This window comes from Salmo salar, chromosome ssa02, assembly GCF_905237065.1.
Source record: "Salmo salar chromosome ssa02, Ssal_v3.1, whole genome shotgun sequence".
NCBI lineage: Eukaryota > Metazoa > Chordata > Actinopteri > Salmoniformes > Salmonidae > Salmo > Salmo salar.
In genome coordinates, this window is record NC_059443.1 from 14,267,526 (window position 1) to 14,290,721 (window position 23,196).

A 23,196-nucleotide genomic window follows, 5' to 3' on the forward strand; every position below is an offset into this window, starting at 1 on the left:
GAGAGGAGAGAGGAAGAGCGGAGAGAGGGAGAGAGGAAAGGAGAGAGGAAGGGTGGAGAGGACAGAGGAAGAGAGGAGAGGAGAGATGAGAGAGGAGAGATGAGAGAGGAGAGGAGAGAGGAGAGAGGAGAGAGGAATGAGGAGAGGAAGGGACGAGAGGAGAGATGAGAAAGGAAGAGATGAGAGAGGAAGAGAGGATGAGAGGAAGAGTGTAGAGGAGAGAGGAAGAGAGGAGAGGAGAAAGGAGGAGAAATGAGAGAGGATAGGAGAGAGAGAAAGAGAGGAGAGAGGAGAGAGGAGAGGAGAGAGGAAGAGAGGAAGCGAGGAAGAGAGGACAGAGATAGAGTGGAAGAGAGGAGGAGAGATGAGATGAGAGAGATGAGAGGAGAAAGGAGAGATGAGAGGGGAAGAGAGGATGAGAGGAGGAGAGATGAGAGATGAGAGGAGAGTAGAGATGAGAGAGGAAGTGAGGAGAGAGGAGAGGAGGAGAGGAGGAGAGGAGGAGAGGAGAGGAGAGGAGAGAGGAGAGAGGAAGAGTGGAGAGGAGAGGAGGAGAGGAGGAGAGGAGGAGAGGAGAGGAGAGGAGAGAGGAGAGAGGAAGAGTGGAGAGGAGAGAGGAGAGGGGAGAGAGGAAAGGTGGAGAGAAGGAGAGGAGGGGAGAGGAGAGGAGGAGAGAGGAGAGAGGAAGAGAGGAAGAGTGTGGAGGAAGAGGAAGAGGAGAGAGGAAGAGAGATGAGAAAGGAGAGAGGAGGAGAGATGAGAAAGGAGAGGAGAGGGGAGAGAGGAAAGGTGGAGAGGAGGAGAGGAGGGAGAGGAGAGGAGGTGAGAGGAGAGAGGAAGAGTGTGGAGGAAGAGGAAGAGGAGAGAGGAAGAGAGGAGAGGAGAGAGGAAGAGAGGATAGGAAGAGAGGAGCAGAGAGGAAGAGAGGAAGAGTGGAGAGGATAGTGAAGCAGACTCTCTAAGATGAAAAGAGGGGGGAGGAGGGGGAGTAGGCTCTCTCAGATGAAAAGAGGGGGAGAGGAGAGGGGGAGCAGGCTCTCTAAGATGAGGAGAGGAAAGAGAGGAGAGAGGTGGCAGGGTCTCAAAGGTGAAAAAAGGGAGAGGAGAGGGGAAGTAGGCTCTCTAATATAAGGAGAGGGAAGAGAGGAGAGGATAGGAGAGGGGGACCAGACTCTCTAATATGAAGAGAGGGAGAGAGGAGAGGAGAGGGGGATCAGGGTCTCTGAGATGAAGAGAGGGAGAGAGGAGAGGGGGAGCAGGGTCTCTGAGATGAAGAGAGGGAGAGAGGAGTGGAGAGGGGGAGTAGGGTCTCTAAGAGGGAGAGAGGAGAGGAGAGGAGAGGAGAGGAGAGGAGAGGAGAGGAGAGGAGAGGAGAGGAGAGGAGAGGAGAGGAGAGGAGAGGAGAAGAGACGAGAGGGGAGTGGAGAGAGGAAGAGTGGAGAGTAGAGGAGAGGAGAGAGGAAGAGATGAGCGGAGAGAGGAGAGAGGAAAGACAAAGTGAGGAGAGGGGAGAGGAGAACAGAGGACAGAGGAAGAGTGGAAGAGTGGAGAGAGGAAGGGTGGAGAGAGGAGAGGGGAGAGGAGAACAGAGGACAGAGGAAGAGTGGAAGAGTGGAAGAGTGGAGAGAGGAAGAGTGGAGAGAGGAGAGGAGAGGAGAGGAGAGGAGAGGAGAGGAGAGGAGAGGAGAGGAGAGGAGAGGAGAGGAGGGGAGAGGAGAGGAGAGGAGAGGAGAGGAGTGGAGAGGAGAGGAGAGAGGAAGAGTGGAGAGAGGAAAGGAGAGAGGAAAGGAGAGAGGAAGGGTGGAGAGGACAGAGGAAGAGAGGAGAGGAGAGATGAGAGAGGAGAGATGAGAGAGGAGAGGAGAGAGGAGAGAGGAGAGAGGAATGAGGAGAGGAAGGGACGAGAGGAGAGATGAGAAAGGAAGAGATGAGAGAGGAAGAGAGGATGAGAGGAAGAGTGTAGAGGAGAGAGGAAGAGAGGAGAGGAGAAAGGAGGAGAAATGAGAGAGGATAGGAGAGAGAGAAAGAGAGGAGAGAGGAGAGAGGAGAGGAGAGAGGAAGAGAGGAAGCGAGGAAGAGAGGACAGAGGAAGAGTGGAAGAGAGGAGGAGAGATGAGATGAGAGAGATGAGAGGAGAAAGGAGAGATGAGAGGGGAAGAGAGGATGAGATGAGGAGAGATGAGAGATGAGAGGAGAGTAGAGATGAGAGAGGAAGTGAGGAGAGAGGAGAGGAGGAGAGGAGGAGAGGAGAGGAGAGGAGAGAGGAAGAGTGGAGAGGAGAGAGGAGAGGGGAGAGAGGAAAGGTGGAGAGAAGGAGAGGAGGGGAGAGGAGAGGAGGAGAGAGGAGAGAGGAAGCGTGTGGAGGAAGAGGAAGAGGAGAGAGGAAGAGAGATGAGAAAGGAGAGAGGAGGAGAGATGAGAAAGGAGAGGAGAGGGGAGAGAGGAAAGGTGGAGAGGAGGAGAGGAGGGGAGAGGAGAGGAGGTGAGAGGAGAGAGGAAGAGAGGAAGAGTGTGGAGGAAGAGGAAGAGGAGAGAGGAAGAGAGGAGAGGAGAGAGGAAGAGAGGATAGGAAGAGAGGAGCAGAGAGGAAGAGAGGAAGAGTGGAGAGGATAGTGAAGCAGACTCTCTAAGATGAAAAGAGGGGGGAGGAGGGGGAGTAGGCTCTCTCAGATGAAAAGAGGGGGAGAGGAGAGGGGGAGTAGGCTCTCTAAGATGAGGAGAGGAAAGAGAGGAGAGAGGTGGCAGGGTCTCAAAGGTGAAAAAAAGGGAGAGGAGAGGGGAAGTAGGCTCTCTAATATAAGGAGAGGGAAGAGAGGAGAGGATAGGAGAGGGGGACCAGACTCTCTAATATGAAGAGAGGGAGAGAGGAGAGGAGAGGGGGATCAGGGTCTCTGAGATGAAGAGAGGGAGAGAGGAGAGGGGGAGCAGGGTCTCTGAGATGAAGAGAGGGAGAGAGGAGTGGAGAGGGGGAGTAGGGTCTCTAAGAGGGAGAGAGGAGAGGAGAGGAGAGGAGAGGAGAGGAGAGGAGAGGAGAGGAGAGGAGAGGAGAGGAGAGGAGAGGAGAGGAGAGGAGAGGAGAGGAGGAGCAGGGTCTGTAAGATGAAGAGAGGGAGCAAGGAGAGGAGGGGAGGAGCAGGGTCTCTAAGATGAAGAGAGGCAGAGAGGAAAGGAGAGGAGGAGAAGGGTCTCTAAGATGAGAGTTAGAGAGGAGAGGAGAGGAGAGGAGAGGAGAGGAGAGGAGAGGAGAGGAGAGGAGAGGAGAGGAGAGGAGGAGCAGGGTCTGTAAGATGAGAGGGAGAAAGGAGAGGAGAGGAGGAGCAGAGTCTCTAAGATGAAGAGAGGCAGAGAGGAGAGGAGATGAGGAGCAGGGTCTCTAAGATGAAGAGAGGCAGAGAGGAAAGGAGCAGCTATGGGAAAAGAAAGGAGGGTCTAATTTGACAAGAGAAGTTATTCCACCACATGTGTTAACACCCAAACATACAGTAGCTCAGACATTTGCATTTTCTCAGACAAGCCTGTTAAAAGGCTGCTCTCTAAAAATACACTTTTTCCGAGTACTTCTGGTGTGGTGAAGCTTAATGTCTCTGCCTCGCTAACACTTCAGCCTCATTGTTGTGTTGCCATGGTGCCAACATTGATATGAGGAGGGAGAGAGACCTGATTTTACAGCAAGCACTTCAGACGGCCCAAAAATGTCAAGGGACTGTCCCAGAGGAATCTCCCTGAAACCCAGCGGGACCAACCAGGCTCCAACGCTGGCTGGAAAGGATGCAGAGGGAGGGTGAGAGCGAGAGGTGTGTCCTCGTGTGATCGTCTGCCTGAAAAAGATCTGTGCGTTCCAGAAGCTTCACTCAACCTCTCACCCTGGAGAAGACGCACTAATCAAAAACATATTTTTCTCTCACGTCTCTCATCATTCTCTCCTTTCTTCAACATAGGTCCGTGACCCACACAAAATAACCAACCAAGCCCATATTAGCATCCCACTTTTCTCCTCAGTTCCTCCTCCTCACTCTTCCCATTGGTGGCCACTGGGTTTGATTGCATTCATATCACATAATATAATTCAATATTATTTCACATTCCCACCTCCACATTAGGCAGTCAGAGCGCAGGCTGCGGGTTAGAGGTAGTTTCCCTGAAGCTAATCAACGTTAGCCTTTTCTCATATGACTGTCTTGCAGAATGGAGGACCCACGGGGGCACACGGTGGAGCTGGGAAATGCCACGCTGCATACATTACCATTTCAACCTTCTCTGTGCTCCGCAGCTACAATAATTCTCCTCTTCATTAGTTTGTCATTTTAAAGGATAAGTGAAGTATAATGTAATTGCTCATATGAACCACCACAGGTAACAGATGCTTGACCCTAGATAACTGGAAATAACTGACCATCATGAGATCAAAACATTTAGTGATAGTCCCACCAACTATTTTATAAACTAGGGCTTCTCAGAAACCTTCAGAAACATCTAAATGATTTCTTAAACCTTTGAAACTGGAACCTGGAGGACAAATGTTCCCACTTTGGCTGTACTGCTTCATCAGGATGCCAATATCCTGTCTGTTCATCGCCACATTACAGAGAGGGACGTCTGAATGGGTTCACAGAGACGCCTCCTACATCAGATAGTGTTACTTAATGCTCCAGAGGTGATTACACTGCTCACCATCGCAATAACCATTCTTTAGATGAGTGCAACTCATGTGACGAAATGGGAGAGAGAGAGAAGCTACTGTTTGTGTGCTACAATTAATTACATTTACATTATAGCAATTTAGCAGATGCTCTTATCCAGAGCAACTTACAGTAGTGAATGCATACATTTCATACATTTATTTTATTTTTATTTTTTTTCATACTGGTCCCCCATGGGAATCAAACCCACAACCCTGGCGTTGCAAACACCATGTTCTACCAACTGAGCCACATGGGACTATTAATGATGGAAAGCAAACTAACGAACGCAAAAGAGATGTTCAGCTCATGCCAACATCTGATGCAGAAGAGTCAAGCTGAGTGGAGACAAGTGGAGACACTTCACAGGAGTCAAACCCAGCACTTTGACAAGTGTACACTTCACAGTAATCCAAGACCTCCACTTTACAGAAATCAGAACAACAATATCTGACATCGCTGCACAAGTATATGAAGACGTTTATTACTGCATATACAGTAATTCTGCTATTCAATGCTGAGACCAATGAGTGATGTTATAAGTGCTACCCACAACAACATTTATAAGTCCGGTTACCCAGAATACAGTTCAAATGGGTAGTCAAGGAGTCAAACCAATACTGTTCTTTTCTCAAGGTAGGACTGGGCGCTATACCGTATTCTATGATATACTGTATTGGTATTGATGCACGGACCGGTTTGCGTTTTTACTTTACTTTCTATAACGGTATTTGAATGTTTGGTTTGTTAAATGTGATACGCCGTGTGTAACATCCCATTTTTATAGTTTACTTCGCTACTTGAGTCATCTCTCTCCACTCTTTCCATAATGCTTTCCACACAGACCTAGCTACGCCCTGTCACTTAAGGAGCGCATTTGTTGTTCCTCGACCAGGGGACATTGGTGTTCAGTCTGCATGGTCAATGTAGCACATGCAACAATGTTGATGACAATGACACTGTTTTCACCTCGCTTCTTAATATAAATCCACTAGTGTTTTATAATTACATTATTATTTTTTGTTTCTTACATTTGAGTCATTTAGCAGATGCTCTTATCCAGAGCGACTTACAGTAGTGAATACATACATTTCATAAATGTTTTTGTCTTTTTTTTTTCTTTTTCGTACTGGTCCCCCATGGGAATCAAACCCACAACCCTGGCGTTTCAAACACCATGCTCTACCAACTGAGCCACACGGGACCTCTCACACCTGCATACAGCTCATTTGTATTTTCTTAGCAAGTTGGGCCTAAATCATGTTAGCCACTAATGCTAACCACTCGTTAGCTGGCTAGCTAGCTAGTTAATAAATGTACTGAATCAGAGCAAACGTAATTAGCTATATTTCCTGATAATACCAGTGATGGTGTAGACCTCAATCATCATGTTGTTTGTGCAACAGTATCTTCTAAATCAGAGGAATACGCAAATAATGAATATGTTAGCTACATGAAATAGCTAAGAGAAAACATTAAATGTAACCAAAGATTATAAGGTCTCCTAGGAAACACTTATCAACACATTAGTTCCTACCCTGTCACAATAACTCCTTCCTGGCATTTTCATTCATTGTCATGTCAACAACACTGTATTCAAAGTGCCCACAATTATATTCTACCTATACCTCTGGAACTCTGGCAGTCTCTATGGGGGTGCCACAGAGTTCAATCCTCGGGCCGACTCTTTTCTCTGTATACATCAATGATGCCGCTCTTGCTGCTGGTGATTCTCTCATCCACCTCTACGCAGACAACACCATTCTGTATACTTCTGGCCCTTCTTTGGACACTGTGTTAACTAACCTCCAGACGAGCTTCAATGCCATAGAACTCTCTTTCCGTGGCCTCCAACTGCTCTTAAATGCAAGCAAAACTAAATGCATGCTCTTCAACCGATCGCTGCCCACACCTACCCACCCGTCCAGCATCACTACTCTGGACGGTTCTGACTTAGAATATGTGGACAACTACAAATACCTAGGTGTCTGGTTAGACTGTAAACTCTCCTTCCAGACTCACATTAAGCATCTCCAATCAAAAATTAAATCTAGAATCGGCTTCCTATTTCACAACAAAGCATCCTTCACTCATGCTGCCAAACATACCCTAGTAAAATTGACTATCCTACAGATCCTTGACTTCGGCGATGTCATTTACAAAATAGCCTCCAACACTCTACTCAACAAATTGGATGCAGTCTATCACAGTGCCAGCCGTTTTGTCACCAAAGCCCCATATACTACCCACCACTGCAACCTGTATGCTCTTGTTGGCTGTCCCTCGCTACATATCTGTCGCCAAACCCACTGGCTCCAGGTCATCTATAAGTCGTTGCTAGGTAAAGCCCCACCTTATCTCAGCTCACTGGTCACCATAGCAGCACCCACCCGTAGCACGCACTCGATATTGTTATTTATTTTATTTATTTTGCTCCTTTGCACCCCAGTACCGCTACTTGCACACTCATCTTCTGCACATTTATCACCCCAGTGTTTAATTTGCCATACTGTAAAAATCTCGCCACTATGACCTATTTATTGCCTCACCCCCCTTATCCTACCTCATTTGCACACACTGTATATAGTCTTTCTCTATTGTATTATTGACTGTATGTTTGTTTATTCCATGTGTAACTCTGTGTTGTTGTTTGTGTCACACTGCTTTGCTTTATCTTGGCCAGGTCGCAGTTGTAAATGAGAACTTGTTCTCAACTAGCCTACCTGGTTAAATAAAGGGATTTAAAATAAAATAAAAAAAATTGAATTAGAATAATCATTCTATTTCCATGAATAGAATGATTCACTCAAGTGTTTTGCTCTAAATCGCAAGCCAAATCACAATTGCAACATTTGGTTAAAAAGAAGGCCTAGATTGTTTGCCCAGATTGTGCAGCCCAATGTGGCAGTGTAGAAATTATCTCAAATGACTACAGGAAATGCAGAAATTGATAAAAATGCTGAAAATAATTTTTGGTTGAAGATGAATTGAACAGTATAAAACAATTAGAATGGAGAAAGACCCATTGAAATCACTTAGAATGTATGTGTTGCCAACCTAGAGTCACGCACTTCCATTAAAGCATATTTGGAACTGTTATCATTCAAAAACATAAAATACTGTAAAATACCATCCTATTTGTTTAAAATACCATTATATGATATTTTGGCCATATCGCCCAGGACTAACTCAAGGTATGGTTAACTGTAGATTCACACACACATACATGTAATCAAATCAAATTTTATTGGTCACATGGTTAGCAGGTGTTAATACGAGTGTAGCGATATGCTTGTGCTTCTAGTTCCAACAGTGCAGTAAGAGGAGCACCATAGGGAAATAGAGAGAGGAGAGTGGAGGAAGAGGAGCTCCATAGGGAAACAAAGAGAGAGGAGAGTGGAGGAAGAGGAGCACCATAGGGAAATAGAGAGAGGAGAGTGGAGGAAGAGGAGCTCCATAGGGAAACAAAGAGAGAGGATAGTGGAGGAAGAGGAGCTCCATAGGGAAATAGAGAGAGAGGAGAGTGGAGGAAGAGGAGCACCATAGGGAAACAAAGAGAGAGGAGAGTGGAGGAAGAGGAGCTCCATAGGGAAACAAAGAGAGAGGAGAGTGGAGGAAGAGGAGCACCATAGGGAAACAAAGAGAGAGGAGAGTGGAGGAAGAGGAGCTCCATAGAGAAATAGAGGGAGAGGAGAGTGGAGGAAGGGGAGCACCATAGGGAAACAAAGAGAGAGGAGAGTGGAGGAAGAGGAGCACCATAGGGAAACAAAGAGAGAGGAGAGTGGAGGAAGAGGAGCACCATAGGGAAATAGAGAGAGAGGAGAGTGGAGGAAGAGGAGCACCATAGGGAAATAGAGAGAGGAGAGTGGAGGAAGAGGAGCACCATAGAGAAATAGAGGATGAGGAGAGTGGAGGAAGAGGAGCACCATAGGGAAATAGAGGGAGAGGAGAGTGGAGGAAGAGGAGCACCATAGGGAAATAGAGAGAGGAGAGTGGAGGAAGAGGAGCACCATATGGAAACAAAGAGAGAGGGGAGTGGAGGAAGAGGAGCACCATAGGGAAATAGAGAGAGGAAAGTGGAGGAAGAGGAGCACCATATGGAAACAAAGAGAGAGGGGAGTGGAGGAAGAGGAGCACCATAGGGAAATAGAGAGAGGAGAGTGGAGGAAGAGGAGCACCATAGGGAAACAAAGAGAGAGGAGAGTGGAGGAAGAGGAGCACCATAGGGAAATAGAGGGAGAGGAGAGTGGAGGAAGAGGAGCACCATAGGGAAACAAAGAGAGAGGAGAGTGGAGGAAGAGGAGCACCATAGGGAAATAGAGAGAGGAGAGTGGAGGAAGAGGAGCACCATAGGGAAACAAAGAGAGAGGAGAGTGGAGGAAGAGGAGCACCATAGGGAAATAGAGGATGAGGAGAGTGGAGGAAGAGGAGCACCATAGGGAAATAGAGGGAGAGGAGAGTGGAGGAAGAGGAGCACCATAGGGAAACAAAGAGAGAGGAGAGTGGAGGAAGAGGAGCACCATAGGGAAACAAAGAGAGAGGAGAGTGGAGGAAGAGGAGCACCATAGGGAAACAAAGAGAGAGGAGAGTGGAGGAAGAGGAGCACCATAGGGAAACAAAGAGAGAGGAGAGTGGAGGAAGAGGAGCACCATAGGGAAACAAAGAGAGAGGAGAGTGGAGGAAGAGGAGCACCATAGGGAAACAAAGAGAGAGGAGAGTGGAGGAAGAGGAGCACCATAGGGAAACAAAGAGAGAGAAGAGTGGAGGAAGAGGAGCACCATAGGGAAATAGAGGATGAGGAGAGTGGAGGAAGAGGAGCACCATAGGGAAATAGAGGGAGAGGAGAGTGGAGGAAGAGGAGCACCATAGGGAAACAAAGAGAGAGGGGAGTGGAGGAAGAGGAGCACCATAGGGAAATAGAGGGAGAGGAGAGTGGAGGAAGAGGAGCACCATCGGGAAACAAAGAGAGAGGAGAGTGGAGGAAGAGGAGCACCATAGGGAAATAGAGAGAGGAGAGTGGAGGAAGAGGAGCACCATAGGGAAACAAAGAGAGAGGAGAGTGGAGGAAGAGGAGCACCATAGGAAAATAGAGAGAGGAGAGTGGAGGAAGAGGAGCACCATAGGGAAATAGAGAGAGGAGAGTGGAGGAAGAGGAGCACCATAGGGAAATAGAGAGAGAGGATAGTGGAGGAAGAGGAGCACCATAGGGAAATAGAGAGAGGAGAGTGGAGGAAGAGGAGCACCATAGGGAAATAGAGAGAGGATAGTGGAGGAAGAGGAGCACCATAGGGAAATAGAGAGAGGAGAGTGGAGGAAGAGGAGCACCATAGGGAAATAGAGAGAGAGAGGATAGTGGAGGAAGAGGAGCACCATAGGGAAATAGAGAGAGGAGAGTGGAGGAAGAGGAGCACCATAGGGAAATAGAGAGAGGAGAGTGGAGGAAGAGGAGCACCATAGGGAAATAGAGAGAGAGGAGAGTGGAGGAAGAGGAGCACCATAGGGAAATAGAGAGAGGAGAGTGGAGGAAGAGGAGCATCATAGGGAAATAGAGGGAGAGGGTGGAGTCAGAGGGAGGGACTAAGAAGAAGGAAGATAAGAGAGAGAGGGACAAAAAAAATTAAGTAAATATTTCAACATGAGGCGAAAACGATGAACTGCGACAGGCTTTTTCTTTCTCTATATCCTTTATGAGATTGTGAAATGAACCTTGCAACAAAACAAATAAATGACATGACAAATGTACTGTTGTGATAGTAGGCCTATAGCCTGTTTCTGCCTGGCTAACTAAGCGCTGTTTCTGCCTGGCTAGCTAAGCCCTGTTTCTGCCTGGCTAGCTAAGCCCTGTTTCTGCCTGGCTAGCTAAGCCCTGTTTCTGCCTGGCTAGCTAAGCCCTGTTTCTGCCTGGCTAGCTAAGCCCTGTTTCTGCCTGGCTAGCTAAGCCCTGTTTCTTGGCATAGCGAGTTGTGCAACGATGATAAAATACTGCTTTATCTATGACAGACTTTCAAACTGGGCTACCCAAAAGCCTGTGACTGAGACAGACATGTGTGTGTGTGTGTGTGTGTGTGTGTGTGTGTGTGTGTGTGTGTGTGTGTGTGTGTGTGTGTGTGTGTGTGTGTGTGTGTGTGTGTGTGTGTATGCACACTTGTGTGTATTTGTGTGTGCGGAAAATGTTTGTCTCTGTATGTGTGTGCGTGTGTGTTTTCGGACTGTGGCATTACATGAGATAACAGATGCTGCAGGCCCATTCAGCTCACTGGCTGACAGACAATCTGCAGAGCAGTGTGAGTTCATGGGGAGACAGACCCCTATATCAGACAGACAACCACACACACACACAAACCTTTTCCAATTGAAAGAAAAATAGACAGGGTTGTAAATAATATATCAAAGATCGAGGAAACCTTCAATCACTTTTTTGTTTAAAGTAAAGGCTACCTGACAGCATTCCCATTCCTAATTCATACCGTACCTTACGTTTGGATGGCACACACACACCTTCTATTTTGATTGGAGGGGTGTAAAAGCGAAGGAGTCTTTCTCCTACAGAATGGATGGCTGCCCCTAATATATTCCCTTGGGCCCCAGACAAGGTAAGAAGCTGCTCGTAACAACTGTGAGTCGAGCATCACTCTCCAACTAAGCCGAGAAATCCCTCTTCATTAAAATCCAGAGGACATTTCATTAAAGAGACTCAACTTCATTCCACAGGCACAGCATTATAGTGTCATGAACATAGAATTAGAATTAGTTATATTTCTATGGTCATGAACAGGGTAGAGAACAGTGTTATGATGATGATACTTAACTACACAGGGCATAGTGTTGAAGTCGGCCAAAACAATAAAACGCCACCACATAATAGCCTGGTACATCTAGTAATGTTCAGTGGTATTCAAACCTGTGTGGCGACCCCACTGCAATTCCCCTACGACCCCACTTTACAAACCACTATTAAGCCATAATGCCAGAGAGGCTGTGGTGAATATTGTCACAACTATAGTGGAAGTTAAAGGCAATTCCCCAAAAGAAAGATGGTGGTTTTCATTTCAACCAATTAGAACCATTAAATATGTCTAACAATAATGATGAAATATGATTCAAAGACTCTTTCAATTAATTGGTTGCCTTTACCAGAGGCATACAATTAGTATCTAATTAATGTTCAGCTAAAAATGTTATATTCATAGACAGTGCGTGCCCAGGATCAAATGACAAGAAACACTACTTTAGGCTTAACCAGTGAAGATGGCCATCAAATCACCTCCCAGACGAAACCAGCCTACAATCACCTCTACAATCACCACTGGGACAGACAAAGCCGAAATTGTTAGAGACCCATGAAATGAGACTGCTAACAAGACAATTTTCCACAACATGAACACAATAAGCACCAAGAAGACATCCAGTCCTCCTCCAGACCAGGGGATCAGGGCAGAGAGGTGGCCTGGTTAGGGTGGAGAGGAAGCTGAAATAAACCAACCACCTAGGGGTAGCTGGGGCTGGCATGACCTCCTATGGGACTCTCAGGTCCCTATGGACGAGCAGAGACACAGACACTGGCAATTTAGGGGCAATGAGGGGCCTTTGGGGTCATTTCCAGGGTGCAGAACACTGGGGAGCTTGTTTCTATGATACATTTAAACAGACTGACAGACCGCTTGGAAAGCTAACTGCCGTTTCTGACAGATTGCATGAGAATGAAATATTGATTTAAATTAGACTTGTGTAACTGAACTTATTCATGATTAACAGACTAAGTAATGGAGTAGGTAAGGTCCTGCCTGCTGATTGGTTGGTAAGTGGTAGCTACAAGATCAGAGGTCCTAGTTGAACCTCGTAGCCTACCACATCTAGCTAGTTCAATATTTATCATATAGGGTATCAGAGCCTCTCGGACCGTGCATTGCATATACAGTTGAAGTTGGAAGTTTACATACACCTTAGCCAAATACATTTAAACTCAGTTTTTCACAATTTCTGACATTTAATCCTAGCAATAATTCCCTGTCTTAGGTCAGTCAGGATCACCACTTTATTTTAAGAATGTGAAATGTCAGATTAATAGTAGAGAGAATGATTTATTTAAGCTTTTATTTCTTTCATCACATTCCCAGTGGGTCAGAAGTTAACATACACTCAATTAGTATTTGGTAGCATTGCCTTTAAATTGTTTAACTTGTGTCAAACGTTTCAGGTAGCCTTCCGCAAGCTTCCCACAATAAGTTGGGTGAATTTTAGCCCATTCCTCCTGACAGAGGTGGTGTAACTGAGTCAGGTTTGTAGGTCTCCTTGCTCGCACATGCTTTTTCAGTTCTGCCTACAAATGTTCTATAGGATGAGGTCAGGACTTTGTGATGGCCACTCCAATACCTTGACTTTGTTGTCCTTAAGCCATTGTCCACAACTTTGGAAGTATGCTTGGGGTCATTGTCCATTTGGAAGACCCATTTGCAACCAAGCTTTAAATTCCTGACTGATGTCTTGAGATGTTGCATCAACATAGCCACGTAATTTTCCTTTCTCATGTAGCCATCTATTTTGTGAAGTGCACCAGTCCCTCCTCCAGAAAAGCACCCCCACAACATGATGCTGCCACCCCCGCGCTTCACGGTTGGGATGGTGTTCTTCGGCTTGCAAGCCTCCCCTTTTTACCCCTTTTGACAAACGTAACGATGGCCATTATGGCCAAACAGTTCTATCTTTGTTTCATCAAACCAGAGGACATTTCTACAAAAAGTGCGATCTTTGTCCCCAAACCGAAGTCTGGCTTTTTTATGGCAGTTTTGGATTAGTGGCTTCTTCCTTGCCGAGCGGCCTTTCAGGTTATGTCGATATAGGACTCATTTTACTGTGGATATAGATATTTTTGTACCTGTTTCCTCCAGCATCTTCACAAGGTCCTTTGATATTGTTCTGGGATTGATTTGCACTTTTCGCACCAAAGTACGTTCATCTCTAGGTGACAGAACACGTCTCCTTCCTGAGCAGTATGGCGGCTGTGTGGTCCCATGGTGTTTATAGTTGCGTACTATTGTTTGTACAGATGACCATGGTACCATCAGGCATTTGGAAATTGCTCCCAAGGATGAACCAGACTTTTTTTTGGCTGATTTTTCTTTTGATTTTCCCATGACGTCAAGCAAAGAGGCACTGAGTTTCAAGGTAGGCCTTGAAATACATCCACAGGTACACCTCCAATTGACTCAAATGATGTCAATTAGCCTATCAGAAGTTTATAAAGCCATGACATCATTTTCTGGAATTTTCCAAGCTGTTTAAAGGCACAGTCAACTTAGTGTATGTAAACTTCTGACCCACTGGATTTGTGACACAGTGAATTATAAGTGAAATAATCTGTCTGTAAACAATTGTTGGAAAAATTACTTGTGTCATGTACAAAGTAGATGTCCTAACCGACTTGCCAAAACTATAGTTTGTTAACAAGAAATTTGTGGGGTTGTTGAAAAACGAGTTTTAATGACGCCAACCTAAGTGTATGTAAACTTTCGAATTCAACTGTAGATACTGCTGATCCAGCATGACAACAATGGCGCATGGCTAATGAAGCTGTAGGTATTGAGTTTACGGAGGACCAACGATGCCATAATTAGAATTAAATGAATAAATAAATGGACACATACATAGATAAATACATGAATAAAAAATTAAATGAATACACAAATCGATAAACACATTAATAAATACATAAAGATGAATACATGCACACAAATAGATAAATACATTGATGAATGATTCCACACAGATACATCATTATTTAAATAATTTATTTCATTTGATTAATTTATTATATTATTTATTTCTGTGTTTCTTCATCCAATATGATAATGAGGGGGTGTCAAGCAAATGTACGTGGGTGGTATCTAACACACCATTGGTTGATCAATGCCATGGCGCTTTGATCGATTTCATTTGCCTGGGCTTCGTTCAGTATGACAGAAACTGGCGCGGCAGGTAGACTAGTGGTTAGAGCGTTGGGCCAGTAACCAAAAGGTTGCTAGAATGAATCCCAGAGCTGACAAGAAAAAAAAATCTGTCGTTCTGCCCTGAACAAGGCAGTTAACCCACTGCTCCCCGGTAGGCCGTCATTGTAAATAAGAATTTGTTCTTAACTGACTTGCCTAGTTAAATAAAGGTAAAATATCGGACATCCATATTGCAATGTACAGCCTATTGTAAAGAACAGCTAGCCTGAGTGGTCGGCAGTAAATGCCCCCACCCGCTAGTCCTTAATGTGATATATGAGGTTGTAAGTAACAAGAACATTTCCCAGGACATAGACATATCTGATATTGGCAGAAAGCTTAAATTCTTGTTAATCTAACTGCACTGTCAAATTTACAGTAGCTATTACAGTGAAAGAATACCATGCTATTGTTTGAGGAGAGTGCACAGTTGACAAGTTATTAATTAACCAATTAGGCACATTTGGGCAGTCTTGATACAAAATCTTCAACAGAAATTAAGTGGTTCATTGGATCGGTCGAAAACTTTGCACATACACTGCTGCCAACTAGTGGCCAAAATCTAAATTCCACCTGGGCTGGAATAATACATTACGTCCTTTCTCTTGCATTTCTGTCACGTCCTGGCCAGTATAAGGTTAATTGTTTTTGTAGTTTGGTCAGGACGTGGCAGAGGGTATTTGTTTTATGTGGTTCGGGGTGGTGTGTTTGTGTAAAGGGTGTTTGATTTAGTATTTCCGGGTTTTTGGTTGATGGTCTATGTGTTTGTATTCTATGGTTAGTCTGGTGTGTGTGGTTCTATGTTTGGTTAATTGGGGTTGGGACTCTCAGTTGAAGGCAGGTGTTGTCTATCTGCCTTTGATTGAGAGTCCCATATATTAGGGTGTGTTTGTGTGTGTGATTTGTGGGTGATTGTTCTGTGCTTAGCCGTGTGCCTAGTCAGACTGTTATTGTCGTTAGTTCGTTCGTTCGTTATTTTGTATGTTCATTTTTTGAGAGTAATTAAAAATCAAGATGAGCATTCACGTACCTGCTGCGTTTTGGTCCTCATTCACCGACGACAACCGTGACAGAATCACCCACCACCAAAGGACCAAGCAGCAGAGGAAGGAGCAGACGGAGTTCGAGTTGGACTGGCGGGAGAAGTGGACTTGGGAGGAAGTTCTGGACGGGGCCGGACCCTGGCATCAGGCTGGGGATTATCGCCGCACCCACTGTGGGAAATTGAGGCAGCCAAGGCAGAGAGGCGGTGGTACGAGGCCAGAGTGGACGCGCTGAAGGAGATGCACGAGAGGCACCCCCAAGAAAATTTTTGGGGGGGACACACGGGTAGTTTGGCTAGGCGTAAGAAGAGCCGGAAGCCAGCTACCCGTGGTTATATGGAGGAGCGTATGGGGTGGAGAGCGCTATGTTTCGCTGAGGAGCGCACTATCTCACCCATACGCACGCACAGTCCGGTGCGCGTTATTCCAGCCCCTCGCAGGTGCCGTGCTAGAGCGGGCATCCAGCCTGGTAGGAGGATGCCTGCGCAGCGCATCTGGTCGCCGGTACGCCTCCGAGGACCAGGCTACCCAACTCCCGCTCACGCACGGCTACCATCAGGCCCCTGCACAGCCCAGTCTGCCCTGTACGAGCACCCCGCTCGTACAGGGTTACTAGTTCCATCCAGCCAAGGCGGGTTGTGCAGGAGGTAAGATCTAGACCGACTGTGCGCCTCCATAGCCCTGGGTTTCCAGCTCCTGTCTCTCGTGCGGACCCGGAAGTGCGTCAACCCAGTCCGACTCGTCCTGTTCCCGCTCCCCGCACTAGCCTGGAGGTGCGTGTTCATAAGCTGGTATATCCGGTACCAGCACCACGCACCAGGATTATAGTGCGTCAGCCCGCCAGTCAACAGTCATCATCAGAGCTGCCCGCCAGTCAACAGTCATCATCAGAGCTGCCCACCAGTCAACAGTCATCATCAGAGCTGCCCGCCAGTCAACAGTCATCATCAGAGCTGCCCGCCAGTCAACAGTCATCATCAGAGCTACTCGCCAGTCAACAGTCATCATCAGAGCTGCCCGCCAGTCAACAGTCATCATCAGAGCTGCCCGCCAGTCAACAGTCATCATCAGAGCTGCCCGCCAGTCAACAGTCGCCAGAGCTGCCCGCCAGTCAACAGTCGCCAGAGAGGTCAGACTGCGCTGAACTGCCGGAGTGGCCAGACTGCGCTGAACTGCCGGAGTGGCCAGACTGCGCTGAACTGCCGGAGTGGCCAGACTGCGCTGAACTGCCGGAGTGGCCAGACTGCGCTGAACTGCCGGAGTGGCCAGACTGTCCCGAGTTGCCAGACTGCCCAGACTGTCCCGAGTTGCCAGACTGCCCAGACTGTCCCGAGTTGCCAGACTGCCCAGACTGTCCCGAGTGGCCAGACTGCCCAGACTGTCCCGAGTGGCCAGACTGTCCCGAGTGGCCAGACTGTCCCGAGTTGCCAGACTGCCCAGACTGTCCCGACCTGCCAGACTGCCCAGACTGTCCCGAACTGCCAGACTGGCCCGACTGCCCCCCGGCGATGCCAGACTGGCCCGACTGCCCCCCGGCGATGCCAGACTGGCCCGACTGCCCCTCGGCGATGCCAGAGTGGCCCGACAGCCTGGAACGGCCGGAACCAGAGCCACCTCCAGAAATAGGTGGGTTGGGGAGGGGGGGTGTAGCACAGTGCCGTCGTTGACGGCAGCCACCCTCCCTTCCCTCCCTTTAGAAAAGGGGAATTTTTTTTGGTGTTGCTTGTGGTTATTTTTTAAGGTGCTTCTGGGGTAGCACCTTTAAGGGGGGGGTACTGTCACGTCCTGGCCAGTATAAGGTTAATTGTTTTTGTAGTTTGGTCAGGACGTGGCAGAGGGTATTTGTTTTATGTGGTTCGGGGTGGTGTGTTTGTGTAAAGGGTGTTTGATTTAGTATTTCCGGGTTTTTGGTTGATGGTCTATGTGATTGTATTCTATGGTTAGTCTGGTGTGTGTGGTTCTATGTTTGGTTAATTGGGGTTGGGACTCTCAGTTGAAGGCAGGTGTTGTCTATCTGCCTTTGATTGAGAGTCCCATATATTAGGGTGTGTTTGTGTGTGTGATTTGTGGGTGATTGTTCTGTGCTTAGCCGTGTGCCTAGTCAGACTGTTATTGTCGTTCGTTCGTTATTTTGTATGTTCATTTTTTGAGAGTAATTAAAAATCAAGATGAGCATTCACGTACCTGCTGCGTTTTGGTCCTCATTCACCGACGACAACCGTGACAATTTCAAAGATGTTGGTACAAAAATATTTTAAAAAACTGTTGGTTTTTCTTTGTATTTTCTTTTACCAGATGTATTGTGTTATATTCTCCTACATTAATTTCCACAAACTTCAAAGTGTTTCCTTTCAAATGGTACCAAGAAAATGCATATCCTTGCTTCAATGCCTGAGCTACAGGCAGTTAGATTTGGGTATGACATTTAAAAAAAGGGTTCGATATTTATGAGGCTAGCATAGAAATCGTCAGTTTCCACAGGATGGACTTGTGGTTCAGAAAGGTAAGAACAGATATATAATGTTGTGCAATAGAATATCTACACAGGAAAGAATGGCACAGCATCAATACAGGGATATTCACATAACAGCATATACATTTACAGCAGTATATGTAAAAACATCTCACTGGAGAGAGAGACAACTAATTAAGACAGGTGTGATTTATGGCCCTCTCTCAGGACTGGTGGAGATCTGATCTGTGTCTGGTGCCACTGAGTCATAAATCTTACTGCGCATGCGGAAAGCCGCGGACAGATTCTGAAACATCTCGCCATGGCATAACATTAGTGTGAACTATGAAAACGCAGTGGTAAAGTGTGTATACAGACTATAGGAATGAACCATCTGTAAACAATAACATCTACTGCAAAACAATCATGAATTCACTGCAATACAGGCACTTATAAACTACATGCACATGGAGTATCGGAAATATACATAAGTGCTATACAGTTACAGATGTAACAAGGTAATTAGGCCTAAGGTAATTGCTTGCAGTCAAACACCATAATGTAGCATTAACCCTCCCGATAATAAACCACACAACTCACTTGTTGAACGTACGCACAATCTTGCTAAAATAAACACACTGACAACTTGGTCGGCAGCCAAACGTACGTCTTCTTCTTCTTCTTCTTCTTCTGTGGGATTGGGTTGGGCGGATCGCATCCAACTTTTAAGGTACATAAGCCTACATCTGTGAAATGGGCAATATTTGTGTGAACTCTTAAAAACCTCTTAAGGATCAGACCCTTTTTTCAATTTTTGCCAAAAATGACATACCCAAATCTAACTGCCTGTAGCAAGGATATGCATATTCTTGATACAAATTGATAGGAAACACTTTGAAGTTTGTGTAAATGGGAAAGAAATGTAGGAGAATATAACACATTAGATCTTTTTTCATTTTTTGTGCAAATGAACAAATTATTGTCTTTTGTTGAACAATCCAAACTTGTTAAGCATTATCCAGTTCAAATATGGCATGTTTCCACTATTTGTTTCTGTTTTCAGCAGTGTCAATGCGGGACTTTTATTTTGAATGCGAACCAAAAAGATACTGTTGTGGCTAATCGTTATTGTAGCTAGCTTCACATAAGTGGCGCTGAAGCGAACAAAAGCACTTGCGCAACGCACAGACATTTGATTGACACCCCCTCATTATAATATTGGAGGAAGAAATACATAAATAAATAAATATAAAAATCAATAAAAATTATTAAAGTTTGAATAATTAGATAATACATAGAAAAATGATTAAATACATACAGATATGTAGAAAAAAATGAATACATTTTAGTCAGTATTTCTGCATTTCCTTGCTCATTTATTTAATTATGTGTGGATTTGTTTATGTATTTATATGTGCATTTTTTTTTCAGGTTTGGTCCTCCGTATGAATTAACCATATCAAGCATAAATTCCCTTGCTTCTCGGAATGTGTTTGCACACACTAGAGTGTACAATGAAGGTTTAATAGGCAGTTCATGTACAGAAACTCCCTCAACGTCTCAGCAGTGCAGATAGAAAGCTGATTGTAAACACAAATCATAGGGTACATACTTCTAAAACCAGAGAGAGAAACCCAAAACGCAGTCCTAGCTAAATCAATGAGCTAGTGCTTAGCGTGCCTGATCTCCTCTGCTAAATCACATTTCATAATTGAAATGCCTCTTGGGCATTCCTCTGCTCTGTCAATTACAGAAGAGAACATGGCTACAGATGCAATGCAGGACATTTAAAACTTGTAGTGTATTTAAGGAGGAAGTTTGTAATTTACACTTTGAAATTTCAGACTTGATTTTCCCTTACGAAAAATGTGTCAACCCCTACAAAAAAAAATCTATTAATTATAATACATTATTATACACATTTATACACATTATACACTGATTCACATTTCCTGTTGCTGCAGGATTATTTTCCTGCTGTAGCAAACTAGCTCAAATTAAGGTCCTACATCTGTAACTCCATACTCTGTCTCAGTAGCTAACACAAGACTGAGAGCATTGCTAATAATACACAAACACAAGGCTAGGGGAAGATTTAGCTGTGTTACTGAAAGAACTGTCATTATCAGTACAGATGAAGGGCTGTACACAAGACATAGCCGACATAAAACTTTCATATGCAATGGATGACACCCTTTACACTGAACGCAGACTTTCAGAAATGTTTATGTGCGCTGATGGCAGATACACAGTGCATTAGGAAAGTATTCAGACCCCTTCACAAATACCTAAAGTTGGATTAGGAAAGTTGTTTGAAATATTTGGATCAAGTTTACAGGTAACTTATTAGATACTTTGTAGTCATGTTGGGCGAGTTGGAACCGGTGTATTTTCTGAATCAAACGCGCCAAATAAATGGACATTTTGGGGATATAACAACAGAATTTATCGAACAAAAGGACCATTTGTGATGTTTAATGGACATATTGGAGTGCCAACAGAAGAAGATCTTCATAGGTAAGGCATGAATTATATCGTTATTTCTGACTTTTGTGTCACGCCTGGCGGGTTGAAATCTGATTTTCATGTGTTGGTATGCTGGGCACTGTCCTCAGATAATCGCATGGTTTGCTTTCACCGTAAAGCCTTTTTGAAATATGACACTGCGGCTGGATTAACAAGAAGTTCATATTTAAACCGATGTATAACACTTGTATGATTTATGAATTATTATTATGAGTATTTCTGTTTTTGAATTTGGCGCGCTGCAATTTCACTGGGTGTTATCAAATGGGATTGGCGCGCGAAGGGATCCATAAGAAGTTTTAACAGTAAACTATAGTGTTTATTAATGATGGCGTCTCTTAACAGTAAACTACAGTGTTTATTAATGATGATGTCTCTTAAATAGTGTTTATTAATGATGTAGTCTCTTAACAGTAAACTATAGTGTTTACTAATGATGGTGTCTCTTAACAGTAAACTATAGTGTTTATTAATGATGATGTCTCTTAACAGTAAACTATAGTGTTTATTAATGATGGTGTCTCTTAACAGTAAACTATAGTGATTATTAATGATGGTGTCTCTTAACAGTAAACTATAGTGATTATTAATGGTGGTGTCTCCTAACAGTAAACTATAGTGTTTATTAATGATGGTGTCTCTTAACAGTAAACTATAGTGATTATTAATGATGGTGTCTCCTAACAGTAAACTATAGTGATTATTAATGATGGTGTCTCCTAACAGTAAACTATAGTGTTTATTAATGACAGTGTCTCTAAATAGTGTGCACAAGGCTTTGCCACAGTTGGTCTCTTTATGCCCAGTTCTAAAACTTGTAATACATTATATCATCTCCTTCATTCAGCCGCCTCATACTTCATTCCCTTGTCTTTTTATCACAACAGCTTCTACCAGTGATTATTCTCCAACCACTCGTTCTCTTATATTTTTTTCATTGGGTTTGAATTAAGGGGCCATTACACTGTTAAGTGCTTTGTTCATCATATTGTCTATCACAAGGCGCATTATGCGCCAATTTCATTCCTGTAGTGTGGGAAAAGCCCCAGGAAGCAGAATGCAGACTAGTTCTAGCCTAGCTTGGACAACAAGGAATGCTGACTTGATGGTGGATCATACTCATACAGAAAGGATACAGTGGCTTGCGAAAGTATTCACCCCCCCTTGGCATTTTTACTATTTTGTTGCCTTACAACTGGAATTAAAATTGATTTTTGGGGGGTTTAGGTTTGGGTTTGTATAATTTCATAAACACAACATGCCTACCTCTTTGAAGATGCAAAATATTTTTTATTGTGAAACAAACAAGAAATAACACAAAAACTTGAGCGTGCATAACTATTCACCCCCCAAAGTCAATGCTTTGTAGAGCCACCTTTTGCAGAAATTACAGCTGCAAGTCTCTTGGGGTATGTCTCTATAAGCTTGGCACATCTAGCCACTGGGATTTTTTCCAATTTTTCAAGGCAAAACAGCTTCAGCTCCTTCAAGTTGGATGGGTTCCGCTGGTGTACAGCAATCTTTAAGTCATACCACAGATTCTCAATTGGATTGATGTCTGGGCTTTGACTAGGCCATTCCAAGACATTTAAATGTTTCCTCTTAACCCACTTGAGTGTTGCTTTAGCAGTATGCTTAGGGCCATTGTCCTGCTGGAAGGTGAATCTGTGTCCCAGTCTCAAATCTCTGGAAGACTGAAACAGGTTTCCCTCAAGAATTTCCCTGTATTTAGCGCCATCCATCATTCCTTCAATTCTGACCAGTTTCCCAGTCCCTGCCGATGAAAACATCGGATGGTGTTCTCGGGGTGATGAGAGGTGTTGGGTTCGCGCCAGACATAGCGTTTTCCTCGATGGCCAAAAAGCAACATTTTAGTCTCATCTGACCAGAGTACCTTCTTCCATATGTTTGGGGAGTCTCCCACATGCCTTTTGGCGAACACCAACCGTGTTTGCTTATTTTTTTCTTTAAGCAATGCCTTTTTTTCTGGCCACTCTTCCGTAAAGCCCAGCTCTGTGGAGTGTATGGCTTAAAGTGGTCCTATGGACAGATACTCCAATCTCCGCTGTGGAGCTTTGCAGCTCCTTCAGGGTTATCTTTGGTCTCTTTCTTGCCTCTCTGATTAATGCCCTCCTTGCCTGGTCAGTGAGTTTTGGTGGGCTACACGCTCTTGGCAGGTTTGTTGTGGTGCCATATTCTTTCTATTTTTTAATAATGGATTTAATGGTGCTCCGTGGGATGTTCAAAGTTTCAGATATTTTTTTACAACCCAACCCAGATCTGTACTTCTCCACAACTTTGTCCCTGACCTGTTTGGAGAGTTCCTTGGTCTTCATGGTGCCCGTTGCTTGGCGGTGCCCCTTGCTTAGTGGTGTTGCAGACTCTGGGGCCTTTCGGAACAGGTGTATATATACTGAGATCATGTGACACTTAAATAAAGTCCACCTGTGTGCAATCTAACAAATTATGTGACTTCTGAAGGTAATTGGTTGCACCAGATCTTATTTAGG

At 44.9% G+C, this 23,196-nt stretch overlaps 1 protein-coding gene and 1 non-coding gene across 3 annotated transcripts in view; both read right to left on the bottom strand.

The window, feature by feature from the left end:
• LOC106574097 (copine-4) overlaps positions 1-23,196 on the bottom strand; it is a 106,937-nt gene that overhangs the window by 70,115 nt on the left and 13,626 nt on the right. The gene's annotated exons all lie outside the window — the stretch shown is intronic.
• Positions 5,810-5,885, bottom strand: trnas-uga (transfer RNA serine (anticodon UGA)). The gene has a single exon. It is a non-coding gene; the product is annotated as a tRNA-Ser (tRNA).